The 22,391-nt window shown below is 42.9% G+C and overlaps 1 protein-coding gene across 2 annotated transcripts in view; it reads left to right on the top strand.

Moving 5' to 3' along the window:
• LOC116989006 (eosinophil peroxidase-like) overlaps positions 1-22,391 on the top strand; it is a 69,849-nt gene that overhangs the window by 15,621 nt on the left and 31,837 nt on the right. The window contains exons 1-2 of one of the 2 annotated variants that reach the window (XM_033046119.1): positions 11,255-11,267; positions 14,943-14,944. The exons of the other annotated variant lie outside the window; for it this stretch is intronic. The gene's annotated coding sequence lies outside the window, so the exon portion shown is untranslated. Of the gene's footprint in view, positions 1-11,254; positions 11,268-14,942; positions 14,945-22,391 lie in introns of those variants that run through there. 2 annotated transcript variants of the gene reach the window in all.

The following is a 22,391-nucleotide window of genomic DNA, read 5'->3' as shown; positions in this document are numbered from 1 at the left end:
AGAAATAAAGCAAACCTTTCCCAAGAGCAACACACTGCAGCTAATCGAGGAAGTTGGATATCTTTCAGATAGTAATAAATATTTGAAAGTGGATTCTAATTAAAAGATTTGGCTGGTTAATATTGGAAATAACCGTCACCATAAAGGGTTAAAGGGTCGAATCTAATCAAGGACTTTGGATGATTTATGTAAGAATTGATGTTTAGCTTGGATATGCTGACAGTACAGATGTCTGTTGAGGAGTCTAAATCTCAAAAATCGATAAAAAGCTATTGGCCCATATTGGCCATGATCCAAAAACCACATGGTTTTCGGTTGAGGAAACTAAGTGACACACAACTACAAGTGAAAAGATTTATATGATACTTGTGATGCCCCATGTTAGTTTGCAGGGCTGCACTCATGACTTTGATTGTCCATGTGAAATGCCAGTAAAAGTGTAGCTAGTCCTGGCCTTTAGTTAACCAAACATCTTAACTGCTGAAGTTGAAGTTTCATTATTGAAATATGTTCCCTTTCCCATAACAATAATTTCTTCTTTCTCTTTCCTGTCTTCTTCCATTTCGTTTAACTCTTTCTCTGTTTTCCCTTCCATGTTATTTTACTCATTGCACCTAAAATATTAGACAGTGAAAATGTATTGTTGATTCCTTAGGGTCTTTTACAACTGTATCAATATGTCCCAACTTCTATACTCATTACCGTGATGAAGGTCAATGTGCCAAAAACTTTCTTCCCCACCCGATCTACCTGTGATAACACTCTCAAGGAATGATATACCTGTATTCCTAGATCCCTTTGCACCACAATTCTTCCCAGAGCTCTACCGTTCACTGTAAAGGTCCTGCCCTGGGTTGACTTCCCAAAACGCAACACCTTACACTTATCTGATTAAACAGCATTATACATTCACCGGGCCACTTAAGATGCCACAGTAATTATTTATAACCATCTTCACTGTCTAAGATGCCACCTACTTTAGTGTCATCTGCAAATGTAATCATGATGTCATGTATATTCTCAACCAAATCATTGATATAACAGTGCCAGTTGTCTCTGGTTGTTACAGTTGAGTAAATGCTTATTGTTTAATCATTAAAATGGTTTACATTGAAACAGATGAATAAATGTAGATCATGAAGTGTCCATCATCTCCAAGGAACACTTTGGAGCATGCTCAGCAATTGTCTTTGGTGATTTTTTTTTTTGCTCTATTAATATAACTCAATATATCTGGCTTTTATTGAGTTAGAAAGCTGGTTCCTATGGTTACGATCAAATATCTAAGTTTCAACTCTTCTACCTGAGGAATTACAATTGTCTGAAAATGAAACAGAGAATAGATTCGGAACAGTGACGAGATCTATTTTAAAAAATGATGCTGAAACTGAATGAATATGTATTTGAGAGCTGGCTTCTTAATGGGCAAGTTGTAATTAATGCCTGGTTAAGTTTGATAATTGAAGAGGAATCCTTTAGATCCAGGCAAGAACTACAGAAAGAAACGGAATAGATTAGCACTTCAGCTATGCAGAAAATATAATTTTGAAAGTTAATCAGCTCCAGCTGACATAATAAGATTCAGCCCCATATTGCTGGAAAGCTATATTTTGAACATTTTATTTGCTTTTATTGACTATATTGTGTCTTGCTTCCAGGAATAACCAATAGAGATACAGCTAGACAAGTCATTAGAAGTAATGATTCGGATATAATGCACTAGAAAAGGGAAAACGAGTAATGAGATCATTTTTTTCTAAGAGGAAAAGAATTAAAATGCATTAAAAATTGAATTAAAAACCATAATGCTTTACGTATCATACCTTGTTTGGATAATGCTTAGAGCACAGTGCACAGTTTTGGCTGCAATATTTATGGAAAATACACAATTATTGGCACAGTTGCATTAAGGGTGAAGCAGTGGTTAGTGCTGTTGCCTCACAGCGCCAACGAGCCAGGTTTGATCTTGACCTTAATAGCTATCAGGCTATTAAACCTGGATCGGACAAAACTCTGATTATTAATAACCACTTTCTGTTATTTGCACTTTACCAGTTTATTTATTCATGTGTGTATATATTTATATCATGGTATATGGACACATTTATCTGTTTTGTAGTAAATGCCTACTATTTTTCTGTGTGCTTAAGCAAAGCAAGAATTTCATTGTCCTATACAGGGACACATGACAATAAACTCACTTGAACTTGAACCTCTGATGCTGTCTGTGTGAGTTTGCATGTTTTGTGACCATGTTTAGTTTAATTTTGTTTGCAGGTACAGCACAGAAACAGGCCCTTCGGCCCACCGAGTCTGCACCGATCAGCGATCCCCGCACACTAGTGTTTCATCCGTTGGAGAAATTGACTTTTTAATGTGGTGGGTAGGGGGCAATTCTACTTCTAGGTCCCTACCTGGTCGGTGAGGCAGCTTTTTCTCCGGGCTGCCCGTCGACCCGTCCTCGTGGCCTACCAGCGGGCTTGGAGCACCGTTTCCTGGCGGGGACCGCACAGCACCTCGGCTTCGGTGGCGGCACAGCGCTGGAGCGCTATCGTGGAGCAGAGCAGGCGATGCCTTGCCTGGGTCGCCGTGCTGGATTGACGCGCTGGAGCTCGGGTGAGCTGTGACCGCCGAGATCAACACCTCCGGGCTGCGGGTCTGCGGAGCGGAGCGGGCGGCGCCGACTTTAACATCGGGAGCCTGGGAGCTCCAACCCGGCACGGCCTTGTCGGCTTCGGAAGCCGCGGTCCCCAGCTAGGAAGCGGCCGTTCCAGGTGGCCCAGCCGCTGAGAGGACTCTCCCGACGCCGGGGCAACACCACCCGGCCAGAACGGCCAGGAACATCGGGCCTCCGTAGAGGCGATAGCGGTGGCCTCAATAGGCCTGACTTTGGGTGAACTGGGGATGGGGACTGAACATTGTGCCTTCCCTCACAGTGGTAACCACTGTGGGGGGATGATTTTTTCCTATCTGTAAGTTAAATGTTAGTCTGTGTCCAAGATGGTTGTCGGAAGGGAGAGTGGACGCTGGCGCGCTTTAGCTGCCGCTGCTCTCTCTTTCACATTGTGTTTTTTTGATTTTTTGTCTTTGGAGCGATTTCTGTCTTTAATTTGTGTATTGGTGATGTCCTTATTATTTATTTTACTCCGACTATATATTTTTTCTCTTCTGTTAATTTCTGTAAGGTGTCCTTGAGATTTTGAAAGGCGCCCGAAAATAAAATTTATTATTATTATTATTATTACTAGTGACAGTTTACATTTATATCAAGCCAACTAACCTACAAAACTGTACATCTTTGGGGTATCGGAGAAACCGCAGACCTTGGAGAAAACCCACGCAGGTTATGGGAATAACGTACAAACTCATACATGGGTTTCCTTGGGTGCAACAAATTCCACATACTCGATGCAACAAATTATTTCCTTCCATGTTGTAAGAAAATATGTTAAGTTTCCCATGGTTCCAAAACTAAGGATATACAATTCTGGAAAAGATGAGGAAGCTGGTCCCTTTTTTCTGAAAAGTTATTTAAAGTGATCAAGGATTATAATAAGCTTGCAGTGGAGAAGATTTTTCTGGGAAAGCCCAAAACCATATGTTAGGATTGAAAGGCAATCATCAATAAATCCAATGGGTAATTCAGGGGAAATCTCGAGGACACATGTAAAAGGTTGCAGCCCCAATTCTTCCCTTCCCACCAATGTATGTCACTCTGTACCACACTTACCATACAGGCAAAATCCATTTTCTTGATTCCCCAATGATAATCTGCTTGGACCTGCCAGCTTTTAGCTTTTTGTTCTTTTAGGATTCGGGGAGAGAAGCTTGCCTTGGAATTTTGTAACTAAAGGTAGGTAACTAAAATGTCCATAACTGGTAGGTATTGGCTATGTAAATCTGTCACTTATTCCCTTTAATAGAGAAACAACAAATTGCAGATGGTGGTTTACAAAAAAAGTCAAAAAAGTGCTGGAGTTACTCAGCGGTTCAGGCAGCACCTCTGGAAAACATGGATAGATGATGTTACAGACTGAAGAAAGGTCCCAACCCGAAATGTCACCTGTCCACGTTCTCCAGAGATGCTGCCTGACCCGCTGAGTTACTCCAGCATTTTGTGTCATTTTACTTAATCCCCTTCACCCTGCCATTCCTGCATACATGCTCTGAATTAAAAGTTGAGCTAATATTCCCACCGACAATGCGCTCATAAAGGGTGTAGGAAAACTGTGTCTGAAACTAAACACCACGTATCTTTTTCAAATATCTTACACCCGTGTAATTATACATTGTTACTAATTGACATTGAAGGGTGCTACAATGAAGGATACTACAAATGCCGTTTGTATCTCTGTGTGAGCAATTTCACAAAATGTAACTAAAAGAAACCCTTTGAGCTTCAATTCTAAGAAATCAGTCAGGTAAAGTCAAGCGGCTTAAAAGTTGGAAACAATTTTAGAACAGAGGAAGTCATGATAAAACCGTTACAGTGCTCTGGTTAAATCACAAATCGAGTATTGTGTCTAGTTCTGTTCACAAATATGACAAAGGAGCCATTCAAGCCCTTACAAGAGAGCAGTAGAGACCAAATTCCACCATAGGGTGCTTAGTTATGAACCAGGAGCCAACTGAGAGATAATTTTTGAAGGCATATATGACAGCAGATGCCATGGATTATGCATCTATAAAATTAATTTTAATTAAATTGCATGTTGTTAGGTAGACAAGCATGTTTAGAACAGTAAAAGCAATGGAGTGTATATGGAACGAGCAACCAGAGGAGGTAGTTGAGGCAGGTACTATAACAATATGTAAAAGACATTTGGGCAGGTACATGGATAGGAAATGTTTAGAGGGATATGGGTCAAATGCAGGCAGGTGGAACTGGTGTATAATGGGGCTTCTTTGTCGTTACTGGCAAGTTGTTCAACGTTATTCATGGTGAAAAGTGAATATTATATGCAATTCACTCCCGGATTGACTAGTATCAGTTGACAAGCAATGACAAAATGGAAACCTCTGCGTAATTCTAGGTGGATTAGATAAAATGAACTGGAAAAGTGGAAAGAAGTGAGGGAGTGAAATGAAAAGCTGGAGGGAGGGTTGTGGGTGGAAGGGGATGGGCTAAAAAGGATAATATGAGACTTGGGGATTCCTGCTTTCTCTCTTCTATGCAATCAGTCTGAAGAAAGGTCCAAACCTGAAATGTCATCTATCCCTTCCCTCCACAGATGCTGCCTGACCTGCTGAGTTCCTCCAGCACTTTCTTTTTTGCTCAATGTTCCAGAATCTGCAATTTCTTACGTCTACATATATTAGAAAGTTATGATCGATGGGTGCTTTGGAAAGTCCTCCTCCATGATTGGCAAGGGTTTTAGATAGAGTCATAGAGTCATATGACATGGAAACAGACCTTTCGGCCCAATCTGCACATACCGACAATGAAGCCCCATCTACACCAGTCCCACATTTGGCTCACATCCCTCTAAACTTTCCTTTCCATGTACCTGTCCAAATGCCTATTAAATTCAATTTGTATTAAACAGCTGCACAGTTAAATCCAAATCCCTTTGCAACAGCAACCCCTGTGTTAATGCTAAAAGTACAATTCCAAAGATTAAATATTCATAACTTCAGGACAGGCAACTGTGAAAGAAGTGCGTTATTTGCTTTTCTGGAACATGCCAGGTCAGGTTTCCAGTAAATCTTCCCATTATTTCTCCCAATTTCTCTTTGCCTTATTATTTTGTCATTATTAATCTTAATTGTAGTGGTTAATCTATATTTGAGGATATAAATTTACTTTCAATCTTCCACATTATACACTTATGCTTGGATCGTGATGCATGCATTATAATGGCATTATAAATTATTATTTTTTGTCCACAGTTAATATGAACATTGGCATACAATAAATCAATGTGATTGTTCTCATAGCTCCTGGAAGTACTCAATATTCCAGAAGGGAATCCAACACCAGGGCTGCCAACATTGGGTGAGTTGGGAGTGAGAAATTGTAAAAGACCAAGCCCAAGGACGCGCAGCATCCGAGGTGGGGGGAGGGTGTGGGAGGGGGGTGTCCCCCCTCCCATTGGTATGGAGCTTTTGCATTTATCAGCTTGAAATTATGCAATCTCGTGCATGCTGTAACGAGTCTTTTAACTAACACTTGAATGCAATATTTATGCTTTAAATTAGATAAGCTATGAATAAAATTAGGCCAAATTACATTCCTAATTACATTACACAGTAGAGCCAGGCTCTGATCAACAGGTGCAGCACATGAATGTTCTTAGTATATTCATGTATGGAAACAGATTAAAATCAAATACTTGGCCCATGTTGACCAACCTGGGTCTCACTGCACACCTGGTACTACTCCTGACCCCGACTCCAGTTGCATATCTTCTCTCATTCCTGACCCTGAGTCCAGCCTTACACCTGGCTCCCTATTCTACCCTGATCATAGATGCTTACCTGCTTAGGTTCCCAGTGCTGAACACTCCCATTGTCCAGCTTTGACTGCACACCTAGTACTATTCCAGACCTTGACTCTGGATGCACACTTGGCCTTGCTCCTAGCCCCGCTGCACTGACAATATATCTGGCCCACACATAAAGACCCATATCTGAACCCCTGGACTTAACCTATCCAGAGGGCCATTGACAACGCCCAGAGGATTGTCGGCTGCCCTCTCCTTACCTTGGAGGACTTACACAGTTCCCGCTGCATCAAAACATCCCAGAGTATTATAAAGGACATTTCCCACCCCGGACACTCCCTGTTTGAACTGTTACCGTCAGGCAGACGATACAGATCTACAAGGACAAGGACAAACAGACTTAAAAACAGTTTTTACCCCACTGCTATAAAGGCACTAAATGTAGCCGCCAAGGAACGCAGGGGCGATACATACTAAGAGACTGTGAAATCGACAGAAGGATGTAGGGCTGGGTGTTTATGCGTGCTATTTTTATGATATTTATTTTAGTTGTTTATCTTTTTTTAAATATTTTACCTTGTATGTATCGTTAGCTTTTAGAAATGTTTGAATGGTGCACTGACTGGCTGACATTTTACAATTTCGTTGTACATGGTTCATGTTACAATGACAATAAAGAAACTATTCTATTCTATTCTATTCTATTCTATTACCTTCAAGTCCACAGGTGCTTATCTAATGTGGTAATCTTTTATGTGGCACTTCACGGACCAAATTATGTATAACAAAATTTGCTACATCCATTGGCTTTCTTGTTATCTAACATGCTAGTTACTTTGTCAAATAAATCATCAATTGGTTGAACACAATTTCTCAGCCATAAAGTTATACTCACTCAGCTGTATAAGTATTCTGTTACCATTTCCTTCATTTTCCTAACAAACTGTCCTGAAGTCATTTCCCCCCCCCCCCAATATTTTCAGTATTTTGCTGTCTTCCTCTCAGCTGGGACTTTTCCAAAACGCTGTAATCAGTATAAATTATTATGCAGATATTCATTCACTGTATGCCTAATGTTGGAGGAATATATTTTGTTAATTATGCTTATGACAACTGATTTCAGTATAAAGAGCACAGTCTTTACACAATCTCCGTCTGGATCACTGAGTCATATCTGACATAGAGACAGCTTTTATGAATAAACTCATAAAGCAAACGGGCACGGTTGGGTAAGTTGGAGTTGACAGCATACCCGCCAGATTGGAGATTAGGGGTGTCAATTATGTAAAAAGATACACTGAGCTTACTAGTACCTATGAAATGAAGGAAAGTTGTTGATAGCCCATATCTTTTCTACTATTTATGATTTATCTGTTTAAGCATTATAACACACAGATTGGTTTACTGCATGAAACCACAGAGCTTCGAAGGCTTCACGTAGTCTCTCGTGAGACTTCAATATAAAATAGAAAGCTTAAACGAGAACTTACCATTTGAAGTTTGATCTTTATTTTATGAGAAGTTGAAGTGAGGGACTACGTGCCCTCCACACCCAACCCTGGATCTCATAAAGATAATTCGGTAAGTCAAGGGTTATTAATCTTTCTATAGTTTAAGTTCCTGCAAGTGGTCTGTGGTTTCATATAGTGCTCTGAAGATTGACGTGCATGCGGGCGGCAGGTTCTTCACATAGTCCCTCACTTCAACTTCTCATAAAATAAAGATCAAACTTCAAACGGTAAGTTCTCGTTTAATCTTTCTATTTTACTCCTCAGAACCCGAGGAGTCAAATGCTGGAAGGCAGAAGAACGAGAACGGAAAATAACACCTAGATAAAGATGATCAAATGAGATGTCAGTATATATCTAAGCCTTGGGATAAGAGCATAACCTGTTGATTATTTTACTGAGCATGCACTCACACCTTGCATGGTATACGACCCATGAAGTTATCAGTCTCATTCAGGCTTATGACTTTTGTTTGTTCTCCAAATTCTGAACTTGGTCCTAGAGTCTTTCTGCAATCTCAGATTTTGGTTAGGAGGTAAATCACTGTTTCCAAGACCCATCACCCTCCAATTCCTTCTGTTCTCTTCCAATGACACGTTGATAGGCCAATGCAACTCAACCCCATTCTGGCTTCCTTCATCCTGTTGCAGCCTGACTATTGGTTGCCATAGTATTACCTTCATTTTCCACGACCATTCTAGTTATTGATATTCAAAGGAAAACAACAAAATGTTGGAGTAACCCAGCAGATCAGGCAGCATCTCTGGAGAACATGGATGGGTGATGTTTCGGATTGGAAAGGGTCCTTGTTTCTATATTCATACATTCATTCCCCACCTTGGTTGGATGACCAAGTCTCATCACTTGGATACTTCGCTGGTTTAATTTGGGACTCTTGATTAATCTGGCCCTTTTGATTAATCTCCAATTACTAAAGTACCACCTCGCTCTGTGAAAGCTGTTGGCTACAGGTCTCCAAATGGTTTCTCTGGGGCAGATCCTTCATTAACTCTGATGTCCTTTTTCCATTGACATCCATACTTTGCAATGTGATTTGCAATCTCATTTGTTCAGAATACCCAATTTGAGTTGATTATTAATATGCTTAAGTGTTCATATTAATAGGTGGATGGGTAAAATTGCAAAATGATTTATATTCATATTACAAGTGAATGATTGTAGAGAATGAATTTAAATGCAATAACTTGTCAGGAGTGTGACTAGTTTATTTCAAAAGCTGGGTGTATGAAATTTGCAATCTTGATGATATGAATTTTGAAATAAAATAAAATGAGCTCACACATATTTTCTGATTATCGCACTTTTTATAACCATATAACCATATAACAATTACAGCATGGAAACAGGCCATCTCGGCCCTACAAGTCCGTGCCGAACAACTTTTTTCCCTTAGTCCCACCTGCCTGCACTCATACCATAACCCTCCATTCCCTTCTCATCCATATGCCTATCCAATTTATTTTTAAATGATACCAACGAACCTGCCGCCACCACTTCCACTGGAAGCTCATTCCACACCGCAACCACTCTCTGAGTAAAGAAGTTCCCCCTCATGTTACCCCTAAACTTCTGTCCCTTAATTCTGAAGTCATGTCCTCTTGTTTGAATCTTCCCTATTCTCAAAGGGAAAAGCTTGTCCACATCAACTCTGACTATCCCTCTCATCATTTTAAAGACCTCTATCAAGTCCCCCCTTAACCTTCTGCGCTCCAGAGAATAAAGACCTAACTTATTCAACCTATCTCTGTAACTTAGTTGTTTAAACCCAGGCAACATTCTAGTAAATCTCCTCTGTACTCTCTCTATTTTGTTGACATCGTTCCTATAATTGGGTGACCAAAATTGTACACCATACTCCAGATTTGGTCTCACCAATGCCTTGTACAATTTTAACATTACATCCCAGCTTCTATACTCAATGCTCTGATTTATAAAGGCTAGCATACCAAAAGCTTTCTTTACCACCCTATCTATATGAGATTCCACCTTCAAGGAACTATGCACGGTTATTCCCAGATCCCTCATGTTCAACTGTATTCTTCAATTCCCTACCATTTACCATGTACGTCCTATTTTGATTTGTCCTGCCAAGGTGTAGCACCTCACATTTATCAGCATTAAACTCCATCTGCCATCTTTCAGCCCATTTTTCCAAATGGCCTAAATCACTCTGTAGACTTTGGAAATCCTCTTCATTATCCACAACACCCCCTATCTTGGTATCATCTGCATACTTACTAATCCAATTTACCACACCTTCATCCAGATCATTGATGTACATGACAAACAACAAAGGAGCCAACACAGATCCCTCAGGCACCCCACTAGTCACCTGCCTCCAACCCGACAAACAGCCATCCACCATTACCCTCTGGCTTCTCCCATTCAGCCACTGTTGAATCCATCTTGCTATTCCTGCATTTATACCCAACAGTTGAACCTTCTTGTAAAGGAGTGATTGCTGACACACTGTAACCTTTACTAAGAGTTTATTATAGCACATGGCACACACGTCCCAGCACTGACTGCATCCAGCCTTCAGGCGTACCGGGACCAAGTGGGAGGAAACAAAGGGAGGATACCACAGTTATACTAATATGATGGGGCGTGGTTAGTGGTGATGAGGTAGCTACATTATAGGTTGCATGCATAAACCATCTACACTTCTTAACCAACCTTCCATGAGGAACCTTGTCAAAGGCCTTACTAAAGTCCATATAGACAACATCCACTGCTTTACCCTCGTCAATTTCCCTAGTAACCTCTTCAAAAAATTCAAGAAGATTAGTCAAACATGACCTTCCAGGCACAAATCCATGTTGACTGTTCCTAATCAGACCCTGTTTATCCAGATGCTTATATATATTATCTCTAAGTATCTTTTCCATTAATTTGCCCACCACTGAAGTCAAACTAACAGGTCTATAATTGCTAGGTTTACTCTTAGAACCCTTTTTAAACAATGGAACAACATGCGCAGTACGCCAATCCTCGGGGACTATTCCCGTTTCTAATGACATTTGAAATATTTCTGTCATAGCCCCGGCTATTTCTACACTAACTTCCCTCAATGTCCTAGGGAATATCCTGTCAGGACCTGGAGACTTATCCACTTTTATATTTTTCAAAAGTGCCAGTACTTCTTTTACTTTGAAACTCATAGTATCCATAGCTATTTTTGTTTCCTTTCTATTTTTACAGATGGAAATTTATGATAATAATTTATTTTAATCTGTCACTATAAAAAATGTATGAAGGGAACCGGCAAGCCAATACCAAACCATTGTGATGCCTTGTAGGTTTTAACATACTCCCTACTGTGTTGGGTTTATGGGAGAGAGATCAAATCCAAAATTTTACTTCGGAGTCACGTGAGTGACTACGTGAAGACCCCGCCAGCATGCATGCGCATCATATCGTCTATCGCATTGCGCAACGACGGGCTGGTGGCGCGCTGCTCCACCAGCTCAAACCTGAAGGTAAGTTTTTCAACATTTTTACAGGTCCATTGCCGATTGCGGGAAGCTCTTGCAGAGTTCTGGCTGGAGGCGTTCTGGGGTTGAAAACCCGGCTCCACCCGGCTCCCTACTACAGGGACCGCGGGTGGGGGGGGAATCCCAGCTGCGAATATTGCAGGGATATCCGGCTCGGGGGAAGCCCGACTACAGACATCGCGGGGAAGCCCTTCTTCCGTGACCGCAGGGAAACCCCGGCTGCAAAGCCACGGAGATATCCGGCTCAGGGGAAGCCCAACCACAAGGGAAGCCCTTCTTCAGGGACCACGGGGAAATCCTGACTGCCGAAACAGCAGGGATAACCAGCTTCGGGGAAACCCGACATCGCGAGGATCCCTTCTACAGGGACCATGGGGAATGCCGGCTGCAACAACCACAGGGAGAAGCCCGGCTGTGGGGACCACGGAACCCGGCTTCGTGGACCGTGTGGGAAGACCGCGGGTAAATCCGGCTTCGGGGACCGTGTGGAAGACCGCGGGTAAACCCAGCTCGGGGGAAACCTCAGCTACGGGGACCGTGTGGAAGACACGGCTACGGACAGCAGAAGTGCGGGTAGCCGGCGGCGACTTCAGACTCCGACTCCGAGGAGGGTAAGAGCTAAAACAGGAGTCTGAGAGGCCTAGACTGAAGTCAGGCCAGGAGGGTTCCCCTCCGACATGGGTACGTCCTCGGACGTTTTACCCTATGGAGCATGGATAACGCCCGCTGGTATTCATCCCACTAAGGTGATGCTCCATCCTGATATGGCCCATGGAGGAGCCATATCAGCGCAGGCCTCCTCGAGGGCCTGCGGCAGCACCTTTTTCTGGGCTGCTTACAAATCTCCCTCTCTGTGAAGTTGAGTGCGAGGGGTCAGTTGGCAAATGACTCTAAACTCGGAAGTATGTCCTGGGAACAGGTGCGGCTGGGAGATACCATGCACCTGAAAATTGTTCCTGAAAGTGCCGGAAGTGAACAGCGCTATCTGGGGTGAGAATGGAGGCGGCATGTAAACCCAGGAAATGAAACTCAAAAAAAATTTAAAGATTACTGACTGGTCTTGATGGGCAAGGCACACTTCAAAATGAACCATTAGACCTGCCTTCAATTCCAATTTACAGGCTCAGGTAAGGCCAGCAATGTCCAGCCGCCGAATCTTCCCTTCACGGGAAAACTATCCAAACAGGTGAGACCGGGATGAGGAAACAAAGCTGTCAGACTAGTCAAGGTGTCGACGACAACACACCCCACGCCTCCATTGGCAGGAAGCGGTTCACTGAAGCTGGTGGCAGCTTGAAAGCTGGGCGCAGGTCTGTTAGGTCAAGGCCCAAAACCGGTCCTCAGGAAAATATGGGATCCACGTACACCAGCAGTCCTACTCTCCAAATCAAGGACGGAAATAGAACCTGCATCGGGGGCCTTTGGGCTTACCATAAAACCACCGATAACCATGAAGGAAGGTGGGTCTGGTTCTTTCCGAAACATGGGGTTGTGGACCATTTACAAATAGGTAATATTTACACTTGTTTTTGTACGAAGGAAATTAGTTTATACTGCACAGTATACAAACGAGACAGTCTCAGAAATATGGTTGGAGTTGCCTCTCAAGGCAGGCTCGCTATTGTGGCAGATGTGGCCTCTTCATTGTCAACAAGCTCAACTCGCATGTGCAGTATAGACATATCTGAAAAGGTAACTTCGTGACTGTTTAACTTCCACGGGGTCAGTTTTCATTCACAGGGCACGGGAGATATTTGAAATTTAGCTGGATGGGGCAATGATACAGTTAAAAGCGTTGCAAAATGGGCTAACTTCAGCTCCCAGGTTATTTACTAAACTACTAAAACTAGTGCTTCGGCTGCTCAGAGCTAAAAAAACATTGTTATGGCCTATCTGGATGATATTCTAAACACTGTATTTTGCTAAATTAGCTGTATCAGCCACAAAACTTTATTTGAGAAATTGGGGTTCTCATCGGTCCAGTTAAATTAAAGTTGATACCAACTGAAATTATTGATTATTGGGATTTACCTTTAACTCTATTAATTTGTCTGGGACTCCGCCCTGAGGCAAGAGATTGGAATTAATTGAAGCTTGTAACAACCTTGTTATTATCAAGCAGCCTTCTGTTCATCAAGTGTAATTGACAATATATTGGCTTTCAGCTGTGCTATTTGGGCCTTTGCACTATCAGTACTATACAGCATGCAAAGAAGTAAGCCCTGAAGTACCATGTGGTCATTGTTACCAGAACTATGCTATTCCCAGCTGAAACTATCATAATCATCATGGTGGACGAACAGTATTCAGCATTATTCCACTAACTTTTTATCAGTAAATCTTCAGTTAATTACAAACTGATGCTAATACTCAAGGATGGGAAATTGCTTATACCATCTCTAGTTATGGAGGTGGATGGGATTTACATGAGTTACCAATTCTTCAGTTATATGGTATCAACTGCCTATAGACACTAGATGCATTCTGTGGATTAAAGGTTTGTGCGAATATGCATAATCTGCATGCTCAATTTCAAGTTGATACACTTCGGTGATGGTAAATGTTAATCACATGGGTGCAATCAAGTAAAAGTAGTTTACCTAACCTCATTTGAGACTGGTGTATCATCATGTAAAATCAATGACTACACAGTATGGGTGTTGGATCACAAAGTATTTAATTACATTGTGGCTCGATGGAACACTAAAAGATCGAGATGTTTGCATCCAGGCTCAATCACCAGTTGCAAAAAATATGTGGCATATCAGTGGCGATGGGTGCATTCTCGCTATACTGGGGAGGAATGTTCTTTTATGTCTTCCTCCATTTTGCCTCATCAGACGGGTCTTGCAAAAAATTCAGCAAGTTCCCGCCTCAGGCATTTTCATAGTGCCTGCCTGGCTTATAAAGCCATGGTTCCCGCTGATGTCGGGAATGATAATAGAACCTTATATGGTTATTTCTAGACACAAAATTTGCTAGTTTAACCATGACGTGGGAAACCATCCTCAGCATGATATAATCAATTCATTGACTTACAGAGTCTGAGAAGACCGTTCCTGCAGCTCGGGTTGTTAAACCAAACCATGGACGTGCTCACTGCAGATCGCAGGGATAGCACCAAAATAACAGTATTTCCTCATAAGGAGATGGGAGGTTTTTGTTTTATGCTTATATTACATATAATTCAGCACGGATGACTGACGTCTTGAAGTTCAGGCTCATATGGGGGTTTCACAATCATTAAGTTAAAAGTGCCATTTACTATGCCTAAAGTGCCTTCTCATCATATTGGCTGCGGGGAGCAGAATCCACTCTGTCGGGTCTCACCCTCTGAGATCTAGATATGAAGGGTATCTTCAACTCGAAACCTCCCAGGCCTAGGTACGCAGAGATATGGGATGTTAACATTGTGCACGTCGCTTCGCCGGTGGGCTCCAGCTACATCCCTGTCCTTGGTCAAACTCACTTACAAGTGGTTATGCTCATAGCAGTGAGTGCAGCGCAACGGGTCCAGTCATTGCATAAACGGTGACTGGACAGGATGATTATATCTACAGGCTGAATAACACTTATGCTTATGACTTAGTCAAGCAGAATAGACCAGGGGCATCAGGTCTTAAGCTAGATTTGTTTGCATATCCCATGGACCTTCGGTTGTGTGTGGTCACACATCTACACCAGAATGTTAAGGTCACTAAGAGCCTTAGAGACTCTGAACTAGCAATGTTGTTAGTTACATATAGCCTCATAAGAAGGTATCACTACAGACCATCTCCAGGTCTGGCTTATACAGGGGTGAACACTGACATTTCAAGTCTCACTCCACCAGGGCTGCAACAACCTCAGCAGCAGGGTTATGGAAGTTTGCGGGACCACATCCTAGCGGCTGCAGGATGGTCAAACAAGCAATCTTTCCAAACATTTAGTACTAACCCACTGCCAGATCGGGGGTATTTGCCAACTCTATGTTAGGTTCTGTTCATAGTTCCTCCTGGTTGAGGGAGGTTACTATTATCATTATTTGTTCATTAATAGCATCAACATGTCTATATCTGTGTCATGTCTGAATGCATTATTAATGTTCACTCATCATTGGTCACTGATGCAGTGTGTGATGCATGGACTAATTTCCACGGCATGAAATCACAGAGCTTTGAAACCTTCACGTAGTCACTCACGTGACTCCGAAGTAAAATAGTAAGATTAAACGAGAACTTACCAGTTTGAAGTTTGATCTTTATTTTATGAGTAACGTTGTGGGATTACGTGCCCCCCACGCCCAACCCTCCATCATAAAGGTCAACTGGTATTCTAGTTCTCTTATCTTATTATGTTTAGATCAACTACTGTTATCTGTGATTTCACACCGCTGCTTTGAAGATTGATGCGCATGCGTGCTGGCGGGGTCTTCACGTAATCCCTCAACGTTACTCCTCATAAAATAAAGACCAAACTTCAAACTGGTAAGTTCTCGTTTAATCTTACTATTAATGATCATTCACAGAGTGTGGCATCAAGCTGTCCTTATAACTTTGAGGTAAATAGAAATCACAGGGAAAACTCTCCATCAGCTAAAGTCAAAGAATGCTAGCACAAAGAATGAGAGCTGTGCTGTTTGGAGTGCAGTCACCTTAACCTCTATGCAACACATTGGAATTTCCTCAGAGTAGTGCCCGAAATCCAACATCTACAGTTGTTCCATCAATAAAGGTTGTGGTGATTATATTCGCTGAAGCACAGTCCAGTTACATTTACAACATTCACAACTAAATAATGTAGCTGTCTGTAGCACCATTAGGAGGTAATGGCCATAATATGATAAGTTTTAATCTACAATTTGAGAGGGAGAAGGGTAAATCGGAGGTGTTAGTATTTCAGTTGAACGAAGGGGACTATGGAGCCATGAAGGAGGAACTGGCCAAAGTTGACTGGAAAGATACCCTAGCAGGGATGACAGTTTAACAACAATGGCAGGTATTTCTGGGAATAACACAGAAGGTGCAGGATTGTATTGTATTGTATTGTATTGTATTCAAATTTATTGTCATTGTCTCAGTTAGTCAGTTCATTCCAAAGAGGAAGAAAGATTCCAAAGGGAGTAAGGGGCGACCGTGGCTGACAAGGGAAGTCAAGGACAGTATAAAAATAAAAGAGAAGTAGTACAACATAGCAAAGATGAGTGGGAGGCCAGGGGATTGAGTAATGTTTAAAAAGCAACTGAAGATAATTAAAAAGTCAATACGGGGAGAAAAGATGAGGTACGAAGGTAAGCTAGCCAAGAATATAAAGGAGGATATTCAAAGCTTCTTTAGGTATGTGAAGAGGAAATAATTAGTTAACATCTAAGGGACCCTTAAAGACTGAAAAAGGTGAATTTATTATGTGGAATAAGGAAATGGCAATTGAGTTGAACAAGTACTTTGGATCCATCTTCACTAAGGAGGACACAAACAATCATCCTGATGTACTAGTGGCCAGAGGATCTGTGGTGACTGAGGAACTGAAGGAAATCCACATTAGGCATGAAATGCTGTTGGGTAGACTGATGGGACAGAAGGACGATAAATCCCCTGGGCCTGATGGTCTGCATTCCAGGGTACTTAAGGAAGTTTATCTAGAAATCGTGGATGCATAGTTGCTCATTTTCCAATGTTCTATTGATTCAGGATCAGTTCCTGTGGATTGGAGGGTAGCTAATGTTATCCCACTTTTTAAGAAAGGTGGGAGAGAGAAACAGGGAATTATAGACCAGTTAGTATGACGTTGGTGGTGGGGAAGATGTTGGAGTCAATCATAAAAGATGAAATAGCGGCACATTTGGATAGCAGTAACAGGATCAGTCCGAGTCAGCATGGATTTACGAAGGAGAAATCGTGCTTGACTAATCTTCTGGAATTATTTGAGGATGTAACTAGGAAACTGGACAAGGGAGTGCCAGTGGATGTAGTGTACCTGGACTTTCAGAAAGCATTTGATAAGGTCCCACATAGGAGATTAGTGGGCAAAATTAGGGCACATGGTATTGGGGGTAGAGTGCTGACATGGATAGAAAATTGGTTGGCAGACAGGAAACAAAGAGTAGGGATTAACGAGTCCCTTTCAGAATGGCAGGCAGGGTACCTCAAGGCTTGGTGCTAGGACCGCAGCTACTTACAATATGCATCAATGATTTAGTTGAAGGAATTCAAAGTAACATTAGCAAATTTGCAGATGACACAAAGCTGGGCTGCAGTGTGAACTGTGAGGAGGATGCTATGAGAATGCAGGGTGACTTGGACAGGTTGGGTGAGTGGGCAGATGCATGGTAGTTGCAGTTTAATGTGGATAAATTTGAAGTTTTCCACTTTTGTAGTGTCAAGTTGAGAAAAAGGGAAGTACAACGGGATCTGGGGGTCCTTGTTCCTCAGTCAATGAAAGTTTGCATGCAGGTACAGCTGGCGGTGAAGAAAGCAAATGGCATGTTGGCCTTCATAACAAGGGGAGTTGAGTATAGCAGCAAAGAGGTCCTGCTGCAGTTGTACATGTCCCTAGTAAGACCACACCTGGAGTATTGTGTGCAGGTTTGGTCTCCCAATTTGAGGAAGGACATTCTTGCTATTGAGGGAGTGCAGCGTAGGTTCACAAGGTTAATTCCCGGGATGGCGGGACTGTCATATGCTAAGAGAATGCAATGGCTGTGCTTGAATACTCTGGAATTTAGAAGGATGAGATGGAATCTTATTGAAACATATAAAATTATTAAGGGTTTCAACACGCTAGAGGCAGGAAACATGTTCCCGATGTTGGGGGAGTCTAGATCCAGGGGCCACAGTTTAAGATAAGGGGTAAGCCATTTAGAACAGAGATGAGGAAGCACTTTTTCACACAGAGAATTGTGAGTGTGGAATTCTCTGCCTCAGAGGGCAGTGGAGGCCGGTTCTCTGGATATTTTCAAGAGAGAGCTAGATAGGGCTCTTAAAGATCGAGGAGTCAGAGAATATGGGGAGATGGCAGGAACGGGGTACTGATTGTGGATGATCAGCGATGTTCACATTCAATGGCGATGCTGGCTCGAAGGGCTGAATGGCCTACTCCTGCACCTATTGTCTATTGTCTATTGTCTATTGCCTATTGTCCATGATTTAACTAATAATAGACACAAAATGCTGGAGTAACTCAGCAGGACAGGCAGCATCTCTGGAGAGAAGGAATGGGTGGCGTTTCAGGTCGAGAACCTTCCCTAGCCATTCAAGTTTTGAGACACAAGTCACTGTAGATGCTGGAATCTGGAGCAAAACACAAAGGTTGGAGTAACTCAGTGAGTCAGGCACAGAAGGAATTAATAAGGGATGTTTCTCCTCTAGGGGCGCTGCACTGGCAGCAGCCTCTACCTACAGCCTGTCTGTTATTTCTATCTTTTTTTTAATTTTCAGTTAGTCCAAAGTCTGTTTTGGGGGGAAACCTTTACTTTTCTATGTGGGGGAGGGGGGAGGGGAGCAGGGTAAGGGGGAAACCGTTTCCCAGTCTCTTCCTGGCGGGGACGCGACTATTTCTCCGAGTCGCGTCCTCGCCCCCCACCTCGCGGCCTACCAGCTGGATCGGAGCGGCCTTTCCTGCCGGGGACCGGGAACCGGACCAGGGCTGCTACAGCGGCGGCGCAGCGCTGGAGTCACCGCGGAGCGGGCGATGCCTACCTGGGTCGCCGTTTGGAGCTCCGGAGCGTCGAGCCGTTGCTCCAACATCGTGGAGCTCTGGTGCGGAGAGCTTCCAACGCGGGCGGCGCTGACCGTCATCGTGGAGTCCTGGGGCGCCTTGCAGAGGGTCTACAGCAGCAGTCTCCACCCGGCACGGCCTGCGGACTTTGGAAGCCGCCGACTCCGGTAGGAGGGGGCCGACTCTGGTGTCCACGCCGCTGAGGACGTCCCGCAGCCCCAACGTCAGACTTACAACACCCCGGCGAGCGGTCCTGAACATCGGGCCGCCCGTAGCAGCAACTGCGGAGGGCTTGGGGAGGCCCTGACCACGGGGAACAATGGAGGAAGAGACTGACTTTGGTGCCTTCCCACACAGCGGGAAACTTTGATTCAGCTGTGTGGGGATGTTTTATGTTAAACCCTATAGTGTGTTGTGTCCCTTTTTTATTGTATGGCTGTATGGGAATTTCATTTCACTGTGCCATCTGGCACATGTGATGAATAAATCTATCTTGTATCTTGTATCTTGTATGTTTCGGGACCCTTCTTGTTAATTGGCAATTAACAATTACATCATGAAAACACCAAGAAATAAAAATTAAGTCTACTATGAGCTTTCAATGTTATTATTATTTTCAATTCCTTCATCATCCACATCCAAGGGACCATCAATGACCATAGATTTAACTGGAGTAGCACCCTAAATACTGTGCAACAGGAACAGATACCCCATGACCCTGATAGGCAACTGGTTTCTCTGTCCTTTCCTTCGCTCCATAGATGCTGCTGCACCCGCTGAGTTTCTCCAGCACTTTTGTCTACCTTGGCTTCTCTGTCCTTACTGGCAACCTTCCTCATGACTCAGAAACTCCTTCCTGCAAAGATGCCTGAATCTATTTTGTCTCATCTCAATGGGAAATGCTTAAGGTATCTCAATGCAAGAGTGGATCTTCGAGAGACTGAATTATTACAGCATTAATACACATGTATTTAGTGGTTTGTTGCCATTATCAGGATGGCTTTACGTACTGCCCTTATTACCTCCCTTGGATGTGCTGTTATAGTGTATAACCTTCCCATTTCCAACTCCCAATTATTCATCCTACTGTGTGTGTTGCACTACAGTTTGTTCCACGATCTTAAGCCTGGAGTCTAATGCCCCTGTCCCACTTCGGAAACCTGAACGGAAACCTCTGGAGACTTTGCGCCCCACCCAAAGTTTCCGTGCGGTTCCCGGAGGTTCCCGGAGGTTTTTAATCAGTCTCCCTACCTGCTTCCACTACCTGCAACCTCCGGCAACCACCTGCAACCTCCGGGAACCGCACGGAAACCTTGGGTGGGCCGCAAAGTCTCTAGAGGTTTCCGTTCAGATTTCCTAAGTCGGACAGGGGCATAAGGCAACAGAAGACGCCATCTTTACTGCCAAATACCTTTTTCGGGACTTGGCAGTCCCGGCCATCCTTCATGGAGGTTCTGAAGCCAGGTAGCTCCCATGACATTCATGGGAAGAATGTTTGTCTTTTAGTCCAAGATGATCTGTGAATCCACTAGAGATACCAACTTAGCTGACACATGGCAGACCTATTCCCTGTTTGCATTTTCAGAGTCACGTCCTGAGGAAACAGCCTCATTTTTTGAAACACCATCTTATTTTCACATCTATTTTTCAATTAAATAAGTCCACCACGTTAAATGTTTTCACTTGAATTATCCCGTACAACAGTCACCACACCTGGTGATCCCACAATACATAATCTAAATGAGATTGATAGTTCACCGTTTTCCCTGGTACTTTTACCCATGCCATGTATTCATAAACCGTTTCCTCTGGTCTCTGGTATCAGGTTCCAAACGTGCAGCTCTCAAAACTTACTGAGTAAGGTGAATTAAAATTTCCCTGCAATGTTTCATAAGATCATAAGATCAATAGTGATAGGAGCAGAATTAGCCCATTTGGCACATCAAGTCTACTCTGCCATTCAATCATGGCTGATCTATCTCTTCCTCCTAACCCCCTTCCAAAGATAACAAATTCAATCTCTCGTGTCACTCCACATTGGTGAAAAACTCCATTCCAGGCAACTTCCTGGTGAAGACAAAAAAGACTGCGTGAGTCTTCGCAAAAATTTGTTTGCTGGAGGAACTCAACAGGTCAGAGAGTCAATTCAAGTCACGTTTTATTCATCACTTGCACATAAAGTGCAGTGAAATGAATTTGCCAGCAGCGGTACAATAAACAAAAACACACAATACGCAATAAAAATTTAACACAAACATCCACCACAGCATTCATCACAAAGTTTGGTCAGTCCTCCTCCATTTCCCCCCGTGGTCGGGACCACAAGCATCTGTGGAGGGAAATGGACAAATGAAATGTCAGGTTGGACACTTCTTCAGACTGATGAAAGCTCGTAAATCTCATCTGTACTCTCTCTAATGCAATCATGGCCTTCATAAAGAGTGTCAACAGACCTACATACATTAATCCAGCTGCAGCCGAACTATAGTTTTTACATATTGGACATGACCTATCTACTCCCTCTCTGTCTTGGCTAATGAAGGCAAGCAGCCCATGTACTCTGGTATTCTTCTCTTTTCACTTCCTGTTGTACTTGTGTGTGGTCTAATTGTACTCATGAAAAGCTCTATCCGATTTACTTAATGATTTAACACGCAAACAAAAATCTTTCACTGCACCTCAATACATGTGACAATAATAGTTCTGATGAAGGGACTTGACCCAAAGCGTCACCCTTCTCTCCAGAGATGCTGCCTGCCTGCTGAGTTATTCCAGCACTTTGTGTCCTTTTGTGTATTAACCAGCATCGTCAGTTCTTTGTTTCTATGAACCAATACCTACTTATCACCTTATCTTAGAAGATTGAGGGGGGATCTTATAGAAACTTACAAAATTCTTAAGGTGTTGCGCAGGCTAGATGCAGGAAGATTGTTCCCGGGGAAGTCCAGAACAAGGGAAAACATTTTTCACACAGAGAGTGGTGAATCTCTGGAATTCTCTGCCACAGAATGTAGTTGAGGCTAGATGCAGGAAGATTGTTCCCGGGGAAGTCCAGAACAAAGGGTCACAGTTTAAGGATAAGGGGGAAATCTTTTAGGACCGAGATGAGGAAAACATTTTTCACACAGAGAGTGGTGAATCTCTGGAATTCTCTGCCACAGAATGTAGTTGAGGCCAGTTCATTGGCTATATTTAAGAGGGAGTTAGATGTGGCCCTTGTGGCTAAAGCG

This window comes from Amblyraja radiata, chromosome 28 (assembly GCF_010909765.2).
Source record: "Amblyraja radiata isolate CabotCenter1 chromosome 28, sAmbRad1.1.pri, whole genome shotgun sequence".
In the NCBI taxonomy this organism is placed as follows: domain Eukaryota; kingdom Metazoa; phylum Chordata; class Chondrichthyes; order Rajiformes; family Rajidae; genus Amblyraja; species Amblyraja radiata.
Note: the sequence above shows the minus strand (reverse complement) of the source record. Positions and strands in the feature narration are given on the sequence as shown.